Raw genomic sequence first — 14,909 nt, 5'->3', positions numbered from 1 at the left:
TGCAACTACACTAACCACACTAAACTGAACCTCCACCTACCCCTCTCTGATTTGCACATTTTGAAGCCAGAAGGAGCCACTGCTGCGTAATTAATTTGTTTGAGAAACAGAGGAAAGGACCTATCCCGAGTGAGTTCCTGTGTCAACACCTGTATGTGTACTTGAGTGAGAACCTTGCTGTTTGTATTTGCAGCCCTTCTCTGGAGATTTCCAGATGTGGATAACCCACTGCATGTGCGTTATCTTTTCCTGTAATGCATGACCTGAAAAATTTGCATTCTGAGCTTAGTCTCTGTTCAATTTCCAGTCACCATCACCAGGAAAATATTTATTAACAAAACCGTCCCTTAAATCTTTTGTTAAAAATGACTCAACTACTTTAAAATTCTTCAAACTAAACACTATTCAAATCCTTCTTCCGACCTCACTTGATTCACTAGCTGTTGTTGCACCTCTCAACACCCTGCGAAATGGGATATTTCTAATGCAGAATTTAGTCATGTATCTTGATAAAACTCACCGGTTACAAAAAAGTTGTTCTGGTAACAACAGTCTTCAGCGGAGAACACTTCTGACTTATATTAGATTAACCTCCTAGCAATAGAGCTTGCATCTCAAACACAGGAACTGTGATACTGGCACTGAGAAACACTGTAGATCTGGATGCTGGCATGTGAGAGCACTGCTTCAAATCCAGCTACCACAAACCATGAGTAAGATGGACTTGGGGCCTGAGATCCGATCAGACTGACTGTTGGGGTGAACACTTTAAAGAAAATGAGCAAACATCTCACTTATCCCAGGCTGCAGCAAAGACTAGCATCCTGAGACACTGGTACTCATCACGACAAACAAGTCAGTATTTCAGTTCAGAACTTATGCCAGCTTTCTAACTCATACATTGCTCTCCTCTGACAGTAGATCAGAGCAATACAGACAGAGACATATTAAACAACTGTTTCCAAAGCACGCCTGTCAAAATACCGAACACAGCTTATTCCTTGTGCTAGGTGAGTCTAACGCCAGAATAGATTGCAACTTTAAAAAAACTGAGAGAGAAATGTGGAAGCTTTGATTAGTCACCACCCAACCCGGCAAAAACCTCACTGACCGATAATTTATGTCTGATGTAGTACTTGCAATGACCCTATTGGCCCCCCAGAAACCCACCCACCCCCCCGCCCCCCCAAAAAACACACCACACACACACAAAAAAAAAAAACCAACAAAAAAAACAACACAACCCAAAAAACATAGAAAAAAACATGGCAATCTAAAAACAGCATCACCCATAGGAATTTATTGACCACATTTGTATGAATCTGAGATTCCGACAGTCCATACAAAGTGAAAGAATAATCTGAATGAAGGTCTTAGAAGAAACCACAATCTTTGCATTTCCAAACTGAAAAATAAAACCAAGAAAAGCAAATGCATAGTATGAAAAATCAGAGAGAACTATGAAAAAATTCAGTTTGAATTGATAAGCAGTTCTCAGGCAATTTCTGAGGCAAGGAAGATGAGAAAGAGTGAACCTGAAGAAAAAGGGACATTGCTCAGAACCCACTTGACTTAAGCTAACTATAGTCACAAGATAACCACCACAGTGAAAGCTCATTAAAGCCAGGGTACGTGGGATCTTCAGGAAAGAGGGACAATAGAGAAAGGAGAAACTCCTGTACACTTAAGAGAATTTACAGGTCCGAAAAGGCAAAGGAGATACAGAAGAAAGCAGACAGTACAGAGGAAAGGATCAGATGAAGAGAGATATCTCATAAACTCCACAACTTGAAACTGATGCTACCAAATGTACACCACGGTTTCCTATTAACATACTAAAAGTCCGTGTGGAAATTTCAAGAGAGGAAAGGGGCCAAAAAAAAGCAAAGCTGAGATAGGAAAACTCTTGTAATTCAAGAGGCACAGCAAACAGATGGGCAGAATATTTTAAGTTGCCTTTAACAGACCAGTTTTACTCTGTCATCTTTTTTTTCTCCATGAATAACTTCCTATTAATAACAATACAAGAGAGCTATTAAAGAACAACGCTGTAACTGACAGTGTGCAAACAGAGCAGCAGAAATTGTAAAAAGCACCACAGAAATACTAAAAAGATTTGCTACAGACACCTGAAATGAAGCGGTGTGAGTACCCACTACTGGCCTTTCCATCTCTGGAAATACAGAACTATGGTCAGTGCAAGAAAAGTGAAAGACCCTTTTTGACCACAGCAACTGTGAGGAAAATCTCACACGTGTCTCTTTCAAGAGCGTATTTTTGGTGAGAGGATTTCTTACTGGCTGAAAGAGGCAACAGATGCAATGCTCAAGAAAAAACATGCCTTATTTAGGCCCCAAAAGGAAACTGGATGCCAGTCACCTACAGCACCGTGATGGAGGAATGAACAGAAGGACAGGCCTCCTTCATTTAAATTGACTTTCCTGAGGGAACTGGCTTTTCATAGACTGTGCAGGCAGGAGAACACCCTTCATTCCCACGGAGTGGGAAGAAAAGGCAGGAGCAGCTGTCAGCCTCAGAAAGGTACGGACAGAGGTGCACACTGATGTGCAGCGCTGTCCTGAGTCAAAGCTGCAGCTCTCAGTCCACTGCAATTAGCTTGATGGGTAAAAGCAACAACTCGTCATGCAACTGCTTTAGCCTGAGGACTAAACTCAAACTGTCATGCTTATGAGTGACAGCAACCACTATGGATGAAATAGGTGCACGGATTTCATACAGTTATGGGGTCTCCTGATTAATCAATTACCAGATGCACTGAAACACCCTTTTTTTTTTTCCATTTTACTGCTTTCTAGGATACATTCCCACACCTTCTAAAACAGTTTACAGCTTTCAGTCTTTGAGAACAACTTCCCCTCTGGCTGTACCAAAACACACAGTTAACTGGAAGAGAGGTGTGACCGAGTTTGCTTTGCAGCAGTCACCTGTCCTCTTCGTTATATAGCACTCACTCCCCAGTCTGTGCTTTTAGCAAGTATTAACACAAATAATTTAATGTTATCTAGGGATTTCTTGACAGAGACTGATGGCTTAGCCTGACATGATTCCTTTATCCGCCTACCACATTTCTTTCCCCGAGTTTACTGTTTTCACTGCCATGGACAACCCAGTAGCTTGTTATGCAGCTTAGACATACCTGACCCATGGGAAGACGGATTCCAGCTGCTCCAGCCTTAGAGACTCCCCTGTCAGAACCCTACATCACTATCAGGAACTAAATAAAAAAAGACTGATGCCAAGGCAACGTCACTGAAACATTGCATTCACATGAAACTTAAAATTGCTGTACACTTCATAGGTACTGTATTGACTTTGCGTCATCCTAGTTGACTAAAAAAAGATACCATGCAAGTTTAAATCCAACTGTGTTACACAGTTTTATTGATTTTAATTCTGTTTTATTATACAAACTCAACTACATCAATAATATTAAAGTTAACATAAGAAAACTTACTTTCCAAGAACCAGAACCCATTACCATTAATTACTATCCTTTACATTTATTAATTACCTCAATAATTTTATTATGTTGCTCAAGCCTACTGTCAGATTGAGAGGATTAGATTTATTTCTCAGAAAGTAGTTCCAGAGTGCTTTTCAAGTCCTCTGGAACTTTTGCTGCTTTCCAAGAAGCAGAAAAAAAAAAAAACCTGTATGAATGATAAACAACAATTCTCTGGCCTGCTCTTTCAGAGCTCATGGATGTATGTTATCCAGGCTTCTGACTTAAAAATGCCAAATTTAACTATAACTACGTTTAACCTTCTCCTTGACTATTGTGAAAACAGAGACTGTGTTATGGTACATCTTGTGATGTGAACATCATATCTGCCTTTTTCCCAAGCACAGAGCAACAATATTTACTGAACTCTCCTGCCTCTATTCTAATATAGAGCTATTCTAATAGCTCTGTGCAGTCATTAAGCATTTGTGTTTATTGTGTTTCTTCTTCTTCAGTCTTGGCTATAGTTTTTCTCTTCCAAACTTAATTTCGGAATTTTCTAGAACTCTTATCTTCAGGACTTTTAAAAATATTTGCCCCTTTTAATTGGGAGACTGGGACTTTTGGGGGATAATGAGAAGTTCCTAAACAATTTCCAGTTATGTATATATTTGCGTTTTAGGTACTCTTTACAGGCCCAAACAGAATAAGTTGCAATTTTTTGCACCTCAGCAGTTATTTCTGGTGTGAAGTCAGTCTGTTTAAGTGACTTATTATATGAGGATTAGATGCATGAGCATTAACAACGTTTTACTGCGCAAGAGATCATGGTTATTCTCAAGAACAAAAATACCCTCTCTTCCCCAAATAAAATTCACCTTTAACATGAATATAAGGAACTGTGGATTTATGTGATGCTCTATCTCAAATCTATCAGAATTAATTAATTTACAAAGACGAATGAACAAAACATTTTAAAAGCATGCCTGTAGAAGGAATCAATTGAAGCACTGGTATGCACAGGACTGACTTGACTCAGTCCTGATTCAAAACAGAAATACCCGGCCTTTCTTTACAATTAGTGGATACAATTAATTGCTTTTATACTGCAAATTGTTACAAAAACACAGAACAATGCCTGTCAACACCCATCACCCTGGGAAGGAGGCAGTTACTCACAAGGCTGAACTTGGGCGCTCTCAGGCTCACCTCGCCCCAAGCTCTGTCCATAGCCAGTAGAGAGAGAGATGAACTCTCAAAGGCGAATATATAAGAAGTTAAGTCAAGCTTACATTATGCTTAAATGCAAGTAATGCCAGGTAATTATACAACCTGTTTCTCATGCAATTCTCTACCCGAGCGTTTCACAACTAGGTACTAGCTGGCAATACTCCCAGACAGCTTTGTTTTTAAACCTGCAGAAAATCCTACAATAGAATTGTGGATCTTCTCATTATGCAAATATATTTCTAATAATTTTTGAATGCTGTTCTGGTTTTGACCTCAATAGTATAGGTTGGCAGTGAATTTCATAGGTTAATGATATGGTACATAAGAAGTAATCTTCCCTTTTTCTTTTCTTGATGATTTTTACATCTTTCTATTTCATTTGCAAATCAACTTGTTCTTAAGGCTATAAGACAAACAGAATCACTTTAATGACTTACATACGAAAAACAAGTGGTACCAAACTTTTTCATATGCTTGCCTTCCCCCTAAACTATAAATATTTCCTACGTTTTTTTACTCCCCGATAATCCTGCTTCCCATCTGCAGACTTCTATATTTGCCTTTTGAAACAAAACAGAATGTCTTACCCTAAGCAGGATTTGGCTTGTGAAATCACAATATTTCAAATTTTATTCTTAAAACTTTTGCTATAGTAAAGTCGACTTGCCAGAAGTAACGTGGCTTTAGAGCAAGTGAACAATTTTGCCCTCAAGCCAAAAGCGTCCTCTGCTTACAAAGAAACCTCCTAATAAAACAAGAATTGCTTTTGTTGTTTTTGTTTTTAAGAACAAAACACAAACTTAATCCAGCTCCCTTCTCTGCAGAGTACTTCCCCTCAAATAGATTTAGCCTCTTTGCCTCTCGGCTGTAGAGTTCCCAAACCAGTCATTCACTAATTGACTTCACAAAGCAGGCTTAATTGCCAGGGAGCAGCACCTTCAGAAAGATCATCAGCCCAAGTCTGCTTCTGCCCCAGGCTTCCACGCAGAGCCCACCGAGCAAGGAGACCTCTGTCCACTTTAGTCTCTGCATTGCATGAAGCGTCTTTCCTACACTTGTGTACTCGCTGGCCATTTATCAGACCCTCTCGCAGACTGTTTAGCCCAGACCATCTTCTGTTTGCCGTCCTGTACTTTTATCATTTACAAGGTCCCTTGAGAGGCAGCTGATCTCTCCTGGTCTCCTGTCACTTTCTTTTCTCCACGGATTGCTCTCTACTCTTGCTCTTTGCACACCGAGCAAAAAAAAAAAACAAAAAAAAAAAAAAAAAAAAAAAAAAAAACCACCTACAAAAAGGCAGGTTAGCCTCTTCTAATATGCATCACCATCAAGGTACACCTCCCATTTTCCTACACCAATTAAGCCAAATGGGTAAACCTTTCAGGTTCAGAAATGCCTGTTCAGTTTTCAAATTCGTCTTTTCATATACCACCATAAAAACGACAACAGCAGCTTCCAGCTGACACAAAGTTGCCCAGTTATCCAGCTGGGCTCTTAAAAATTGTTTGGGAACCTCTTGCTTCTTCTCCAAGTCACTATCAAACAGAAATTTTGTTTGGAGCTTTGCCTGTTCTTTCAAGGCTGTAAACAAGCTTTAATAAATAATGATTAAAAAAAACTAATAGCTAAGCTATTTCTTATGTCTTTTACGAGAAATAAAACAAGTCAACTCAGGAATTTCTCTACATTGCTTAAAGGAGGACTTGACCTCACATCGGTTTTAGAAAGGGCAAGTGATGGACCCTCTTGTCTGAGATGGATGCTGGATTCTTAACATCACTCCTCCAGGATGTTAATCAGATGCACCAGCTGAAACACAGAACTAGAAATCAGCTGGTTTCACTTCAGTAGAAATAAACAGCTCAAGTGTCAAATCTCTAGTCTTGTGATAATGTTTCATTAATTCTCCTTTCAGAAGGATCGCTCACAGGGAAAAGATACTTACATTTTTAGGAGTACATAAAAGAACTTTTGATAACAGTCTTTCTAAGGAGGCCTGATACATAAGTAGACAAAGCAGCACACTCTTCTTTTTTTCCCATGCATCAACAATTGGCTTTTCTAACAACAATCTCAGAGCAGTTATTCCTAGCGTATTTTCTTCTTCTAATCACACGGTTTTCACTTATGCTCAAAATAACTTTTTCTCTTCTTTTTTCTTTTTCTCTTCTAAATGACCTCAACAGGGGATTTTCTCTAGGAATCTAAGGAAGCATAATTAAGTTAATAGTACACTGTTTTATCTGTTATTTTGCTCAGAGGCTTAAAGAAATTTAGTTTACTATGTAGACAGTTTACTCCATCAAACATAATAATTTAGTTGTTTTATAACCACCTTAAAATTTACTGTTGCAATCAGTTTTATTGGTAGAGAAGACTAACCGAATCACACTTACACTTCCCAGAATCACCTCCTCAATTCTCTTTCATCCGCAGACGCCAAGAGCAGCTTAACAAGATGAGCACATTTGTTACCCTACTGTTCTCCAGAGCAGCATCTTAATGAGATTTGCATATTTGAGTCAGCAGCTCAGCTACTGCATTTCTAAATTCCTTGTAGCTTTTCAGTGAACATTGTCTAGCCCTTCAAGGGAAGCTCCTTGCAGAAGTATCAATTGCTATGCCAGCACCTTCTGTTTGACCCCTTCTCAGCCTCCCAAACAACCTAATTTCACTGCATGAATAGCACAGGTTTCTGTTAAGTATTTCCTCAACATTCCCACAGAGGAAGATGGATATAAAGAAACTTTTCAGCCTCTGCAATGATCTTGCCCTACTTAAGCACTCACTTGAGTCTTTGGCAAAACAAAACATTTACCAAGTCTGTTCCTACAGACCAGACAACCTATTCACATTAATAAAAAAAAAGAATCAAATGGAGTTTTCTATTTGGCATGTGTTTTGCATTTTATGATACAAAGCATCTCCTTTCACCTAATGGCTTCACTTGAGCAGCTTTTATTAAGACAACACTTGTTTACATAAAGCAAAATTACAATCTCCCCACATTTATTTTTGCCTGACTACTCCCATTTTTTTGGTGGTTAGTATTACCATGTTGCTTCCTGATAAAATCCCTCCTGTGAGATGAGGGACTTCATTATCCTATAGTGGGTCAATTATAGTTACGTTGTGAATCACCTCTTGAGCACTACTTAACCCCAAACTGCTAATAATTTCAGGTCTTTTGTGCTCTGAGCATAAACAAACCTGTAGGGTCTAAAAGATGTAAAAAATGGCTTCTCTTAGACAAGTTGTGTTTTGGGTTTTTTTTTTTAACCTGTAAGCATTTGAAAAAAACCATTATTTAACAGACTTCCGGGAAGTTTCAATGTGACTTAAAAGTAACATAAATGCTCTGGTTTTGAAGTAAGCATATAGTAAACAGAACCAAATTCAGAATAACGAGGAGGAAATAAGAATGGTTCATCTAGAGCTCCAGCTATAAAGAAGCAATTTATGTCCACCTGTTTCTACCTGCCAAAATGTCATTTTTTCCCTAGAGAAATACTATCAGGTCGATAGGGCAACAGACTGTATAAAGTCAGTATTGGCAGAGAGCAAGAAGAATATGCCAGAAGATAAGAGAATGTAATTATCCACACTACAGATGAAGCAGGAATGTCTTTCTGAACATATCAAATGAAATAAGGGAATGTATGTAACAAATGGCAAATATTAATACATTTAAGGTCCAATTCAGTGTAGCTCCAATATATAAAAACTAATACTACAGGACAACTCCCCTCTCCCTGTGCATACAGTTTGTTCTAGTGTTTGGGTTTTTTTTGTGTGTTTTTTTTTTAAGAAAAAAACCAATCAAATTATTTTCAGGTTTTCTATTGTGGATAACTTTTCTGCAATTTCTACAGTAATTCTAAAAATCAGTATTTTTGGTCGCAAATTCACTTTCATACCTCAAAATACCACTTACAGAGATAGCACCCAAATGTAATCAGTACTATGGGAAGTACTTTCAACTCTTCATTTTTGCATTACCTTCCGTTGTGCTAAAATAAAGGTTAACATACAGTATTGAAGTTCATAGTATCTGATATATTAGTATAGAAACATCTTCTATTCAACCATGTATAAAGGTTGACTTATTTTGCAAGTAAGCAGGGCTTTCAGCAGAATCTTTCAGCTTCCTCCCCTCTAGACATTTTTTCCCTATGTCAATCACGCACATACTATCTATGACAAGGATGTTCTCCCCAGAGCTCCGCTCCTGAGCCATCACGTGCATGCATGCACACCTTCAAACTCTGCACATTTTACAACAAAGCAAGGGCTAATCAACCAGTTAGTAAATGGCTGGGATAGCCTTGCCCTCAAATTTATGCATGTAAACTGGAAAACATACAAGGATGGCAGGAAAAAAAATATTATTATATAGTGGTTACTCTATGTAGAGTTATTATTTCTATTAGTATGGAAAAAAAACCCCAAACGTAAACCGGACCTTTTCCCTAACAGGCAACCAGCCCTACCATAGGGTCAGGAACAGTAATAATGAGCACAACAGAATTTTCACATATGGGAAATTGCCTCTCTGGCTGCCTTTACACTTTAGGGTTACCCTAAAAATGTTGCAATTGTTACCTTGTTGCCAGTCCCATAAAATTTCTCAGAATCTCTTGTTATTACTAGAACTCATATGCAGACGCTTTCCAGCAAGCATAGTTTGACTAGGAGAGATCCTCTCTCTAAACTGTGTAAAAGTAGTCCCAGCCCAGACTGAAACATTTCTTGACCTCCAAGCTGCCAAAAAACCCCAAGTCTCTCCTCCACCTTTCCGACTGCTCATCTTCCTTCACTATCCAGCTTTTAAGCCCTCTGCCTTGCTGAATTAAGGTGCAGACAGGCTGAAGAGGGAGCTCTCAATCTCTGCTCAAGAAGAAGAAAGTAAAAGGCACATCTCACACTTTCTGAGCTATCTGTAAACCACATGGGGCAAAGTATTAGCTTCCCTCCCTTGAAAAATGATGATTATGCGAGCCTGGGAAAAAATAAGGACGATATGAACCCAAGTGAAACACTGTAGAAAATGACAAGAGACCTGATGACTACATTAGGAAGCACTTTTTTAAGGGTCAGTGTTTCACGATCAGGATCCCTGAACGCTGTTAAAAACTCACGTACTATTTAAAGCAGAACTTGGTATCATCCCAGTGAGTAAGCTAAAGCAGGCACAATGGCAGTATCTGGCCAAGCTAAAAGTAAGCTTGACGCGCAGGTCATGGCAAACACCTGTGGCTTCTGGCCGTGCTTAAAACGCAGCCCTTCTGCACTAAATCCACAAGCTCGAGCTGGAGCCCGTCAATAGACGTTTGCAGGCAGATCTGCTCTGCCTCTCCTCAGACGAGGCGCAGCGCTGAACGCAGCGGCCGGTGCTGGGCAGCGCTCGGCCACGCCTGCGGCTCGCTGACAAGCCTGCTGTCCGCGCGCTGCCCTGGGCCGGGGCTGCGCCGCGGCGCCTCCGCCCCTGCCGGGCAGCTCCGAGCACAGGGGGAGCAGCCTGGCGCCTGCCTGCCTGCAGCAAGCTTGACGTTTGCTTGGAAAAGCCCCTGCAGACCCTTCCGCGTCACTCGCAACAAAGTTGTTCAGGTTTCTTTTGCTGTAACGAAGCCGCAGTTTTAAAAGTAGAACAAAGACAGAAAAACGCCGTTATTAGCCTCTCTCCATTTTAGAAATCAAGTATCGCCGGGAATTCTATCTCTTATCGACGAGCACGAAAGCAAAGACCTGCATTCAAAGCCGGTTTAGGATTTTTGTAGGAAAAATGCTGAACGTTTTGCTACTGAACACAAACCACAGATCTCACCTATAAAGAGTTTGATAAACAGCGTACTAAAACAACTCAAAATGCAACATTTGACTAGAGGAATGCACTGCCCGTTACTCTCCCGAGAAAGCTGCATGCAAATTTCTTCCAAGCGAATTTTGAAGACAGAAATCAGCTACGCTTCAAGAAAGAACTTGAAGTCTGTAACAACTTCTTTTACACCCATTTGCAATGCACTCATCCTAACACCACACACTGAAGTTATTTTTATACTTCCACCAGCAAGAACACATACAGTCCCGATTAAAATAAGCCATTAAAACTCCTCCTTTTTATGAATGTAATAGGTATAGAAACTTGGCTTGAAAATTAACGTTACAAGACTTAATATTTGAAAGATGACAAAATAAGTTCCCTAGAGGTTTTTTCCTCCCTTCTAGGAAGTTTATCTTTGAAAAAGATACCTACAGACCAGTATACCATGACCTGTAGACATCATCAAATCCCAGTACATTAGAAACCAGTAACTCTTGATCACAGTAACAGATGCAGCTTTTCTGCATGGGTGCAGTGAAAGAAGGGTATAAACATGATTTTATAAGATTTTTAATATCAAAAAGGGTAATGCTGAGAAGCACCACATTTGCTGTACAATCCCAAATAAAATACTCGGGAGTAAAATATATTGATAGGGTAAAAATTCCAGCAAGAATTCTGACACCAGAAAAACAGGTAACATTTCAACTAAAAGAACTGTAAACACAGTTAAGTACGGAAAGCAGCAGTTGGAGTACAAACCAAAACATTCAATAACCGTGTGCTTACGACTGAAGGGACCTCTGTGAACTTCAAAGGCATCTTACATAACTTTTTCACAAATGGCAAAAACTGTGAGACATGAATATAGAAATCAGTGCTCCAAACGGACATTTCAATTGCTCAGCATGTTTGGATTTCAAATAAAATTCTTTTGAGAAAGAAGGCAAATCTCTCCAAAGACTACCCGGAAAATCTAAGGACCTTGAGATAGTCCACATAGGGAAGGCTGTGAGCAGTAAGCACAAAGTGTGGGTGTGCAAAGCTAACTACTCTCTGACAGACTCCCTGTTAGCACATGTAAGCATGAGCTCACCCTACCTTTGAAGGAGAATTAATTGCTTTTGAAAAGCTTTGTCTAAACCCTGTCTAGTGGAGTTTGCTCCACTTTCAATAGAATAAACTATCTTATGTTTAATACATATTAAGACTAGCGACATGGTGCATAATACCGGACAGCTGCATACAGTAAATGTAGAATTTACAGTTAACTAGCCTTCCCATGTAGATAAAGTTTCAGTGTGTAACAACATAAAGCTGTCTATTTCTGAGGAGAGGTGACTGAATGTCTCAAACTTGTCTGTGTAACTAACACACCATACTCCTGCCTGCTAGCACATTCATACTCCACAGGCACTCCGAAGTACCTACATATTCCAAAGCTCATAAAGCAACCTTTGCCCTTCTAAGTAAACACAAAATTGGACGTATTGCTGCCAGCTTTAATGGAAAATTAAGCCAGCCACTGAAACACTTTTCCATTTTCATCACATCTATTTTAAGTGTCGCACTTGTAACATTGTCTGTGAAAAACTACAATGCTTTAAGATGCCTAAGGATCTCACTCTGATGAAAAAATTTGTTCAGCGATGACACAGCACAGTGCAATAATAAGAGCAACACTATATGCAAAGCTATTACTATTATACTATTATCCACACTATTGTGCAGGATGTCTAAATATAGGACTTGTAAGTGGTGGGGGGGGAGGAAAGTCTCACAGAAGGTTGCAGAATAATCATTTAAGTCTAAGAAAAAAAATGTTATTACTATTGTGGCAAAATGCATCTCTCCTTGATGCAGGGGATTCTATGAAATTATCTTTTTTATTATTAGAGACTGTATCTCATGAAAGAGCTGGACTTGAAAGAGACTCTGAAAATGTGCTTGCTGGATATAACGGGAAACTCCCAGCACTCCAACTTCTGTTGGAGGTTCCTACCCTCTGACAACCACACCAGTGCCACACCAATAACCCAAACTATGCAACCCTCACAGATGCAGTTCCATTTCTTTTTCTTTGGAAAGGTGGGGGCGGGGCTTACCTGCCATTTTTGATGATTTAACAATACTGAGAAGAGAAATAGATAGCTAAGAAACATATAGAAATGTCAAGGCTTGGAGCCTGGTGTTTCTGCTACACTGCTTTTTAGTAAGACAGACCTAGGAACCACCAGAAGTGTTAAGGGAATGCATTTAAGCTGACTACATGGACATAAAATGAGCCTAATCATTCTAGTGCCAACATGCCTGTCAAGAAGATGGCACTTATGCATGAGATATGAATGTTGGCAGATTTAGCTGCAGCAGTTTAAGATATTATTGCTCTCAGTCCACCATCCTCCTCTGCCAGAGGCTACTGGCTATTGCACAGGTGGCTAATGCTGCATTTCTGTACCACTAGATCGCTATAACTATACCACTGTAGCTTACAGTATAAGATCTTTGCCAGAAGCCACTGCTAAGAAGCATAATCTGAAACTTCTATAACCTAGTCTTCCACACTCCATGCCATCCTGAACTACTAGCAATGAAGACACCAGGGAAAACACTGTGCCATTTGCACAACCACACTGCAATCACTGCCAGGTTTCCTAGTGGCAGGCCTCATTTTTTGTCTTAACCCATTATGCATCTGATCTAAAATGATTCAAGCTTACCGACTAAAGACAAAAAAAAAAAAAAAAAAGACAGTAACATACCTGCTAATCAACTGGAATATAAGACGGACCAAGTCTTACACCTCTGAAGAGTCAAAACTATCCACACTGTAATGCGACAGACTTGCAATGAGCTGAAAGACTGCATTTTTAAAGCACAATCCCCCACGTGAACAGCTCCTGTACTTGAGCTCTAGGTACCGAAACCACCACTATCAGAAGAGCCATCTACAGAACTAGAAGGACAAGCTGATACTCCAGATGGCTGTGTGAACACTTGGAGGAACACCAACAGGCGGGAGAAACGGGCCTACAGGAATCTCCTGAATTTCAGCAAAAGGAAATGCAAAGTCCTGCATCAGTGGAAAAATAACCCTGTGTGCTGTACATAAGAAAACAAACATTTTTAGTTTAGGGGTGACCCAACACTGGAACAGCTTGTCTAGGAAGGTAATGGAGTCTCCATCCCTGGAAGTATTCAAAACCTGCTGGATGTGGTCCTGAGTAACCTGCTCTAGTTGGCCCTGCTGCGAGCGGGAAGGTTGGATTAGCTGATCTCCAGAGGTCCCTTCCTGGACCTCCCACCTCAACCATTCCGTGATTATTTATCAGTTTTGCAATGGGAATGCTGATTTTTAATGACAGACCAAATCTGGATGACTTATTTGTATCAAGAAAAGATTTTTAAGAGCTTAATACCAGCACTGAACAAGATTTTTTAAAAAATAGTCATAATTTCCAACATCTACACTGCTGCTGTTGTTTCTTACCTTAGGAGAAGTACATGTATTGTACCTATAAACTATGTCTATAAAAGACAACTGGTTAATGAGTAAAAGAAAAAAAATCCAAACAACTGATTTTCCTTTTGTAGGAGCTGTATCAAAGCTCCTTAAAGAATTTAAGCCTTAAACCCCATACAAAAGATGTATGTTTCCAAGCAATAAATATATCTGTCATTTACTGATATCAGGTCCCTCTTTCGGAAGTCTTTTTTCTGTAAGAAAAGTGTCATATAAATGCTAGAAATAAAAACATTGCTGTCACCATTAGATGCATTGTCAAAAACTTTTTTACAATTTAAACTAGACTTTCAACTATCTTCTCAATAGTAGCTAGAGTTTCATGTAACAATTCTAAAAATTTTGAAAAGGAAGTGAGGAGTGCATAAACTGATGCTATGAAATATTTCAATATTCCAAGTATTTTAAAACTCTTACTTCACTTATGCTTCTAAAAGTCTGATTTATTGTACTTCTTTTAACTCAAAAACCATTTTATTTAATAAGAGAGAGATTTACTCTGGCCAGCTGGTCATCCAGAAAAGATGACCATGTATAACACAGCAAGAAGGGACTGGGAATCTTGCATGGAGGAAAGGGAGTATTTGGACCGGCCTGGCAAGAAAGTATAAGGACTGGCTGCAAGTGCATCACACTTTCCTGATATGTCCACACCACCTTTCCCTTTAATTATCCAGGGGAACCTAGTAGACTCTGTCATCCTAAACAGCAGAAAACTTAACTTGAAAATGACCCTGTTTTATGTCAGGCAGCTATGGAACAACTGGCTAGAAAGAAAGGCAGTCCCAGATCTATGTTTGGTATATAAATTTTAGCATGAATTCTTGAACATTATGAAATACTGAAATTCCATTTAAAAATAAATTACTGCA

The 14,909-nt window shown here is 39.4% G+C and overlaps 1 protein-coding gene across 8 annotated transcripts in view; it reads right to left on the bottom strand.

The window, feature by feature from the left end:
* Positions 1–14,909, bottom strand: part of KDM6A (lysine demethylase 6A) — a 165,998-nt gene that overhangs the window by 24,182 nt on the left and 126,907 nt on the right. The gene's annotated exons all lie outside the window — the stretch shown is intronic.

The sequence above is a fragment of the Phalacrocorax aristotelis genome, chromosome 1 (assembly GCF_949628215.1).
Source record: "Phalacrocorax aristotelis chromosome 1, bGulAri2.1, whole genome shotgun sequence".
NCBI classification, from domain to species: domain Eukaryota; kingdom Metazoa; phylum Chordata; class Aves; order Suliformes; family Phalacrocoracidae; genus Phalacrocorax; species Phalacrocorax aristotelis.
Note: the sequence above shows the minus strand (reverse complement) of the source record. Positions and strands in the feature narration are given on the sequence as shown.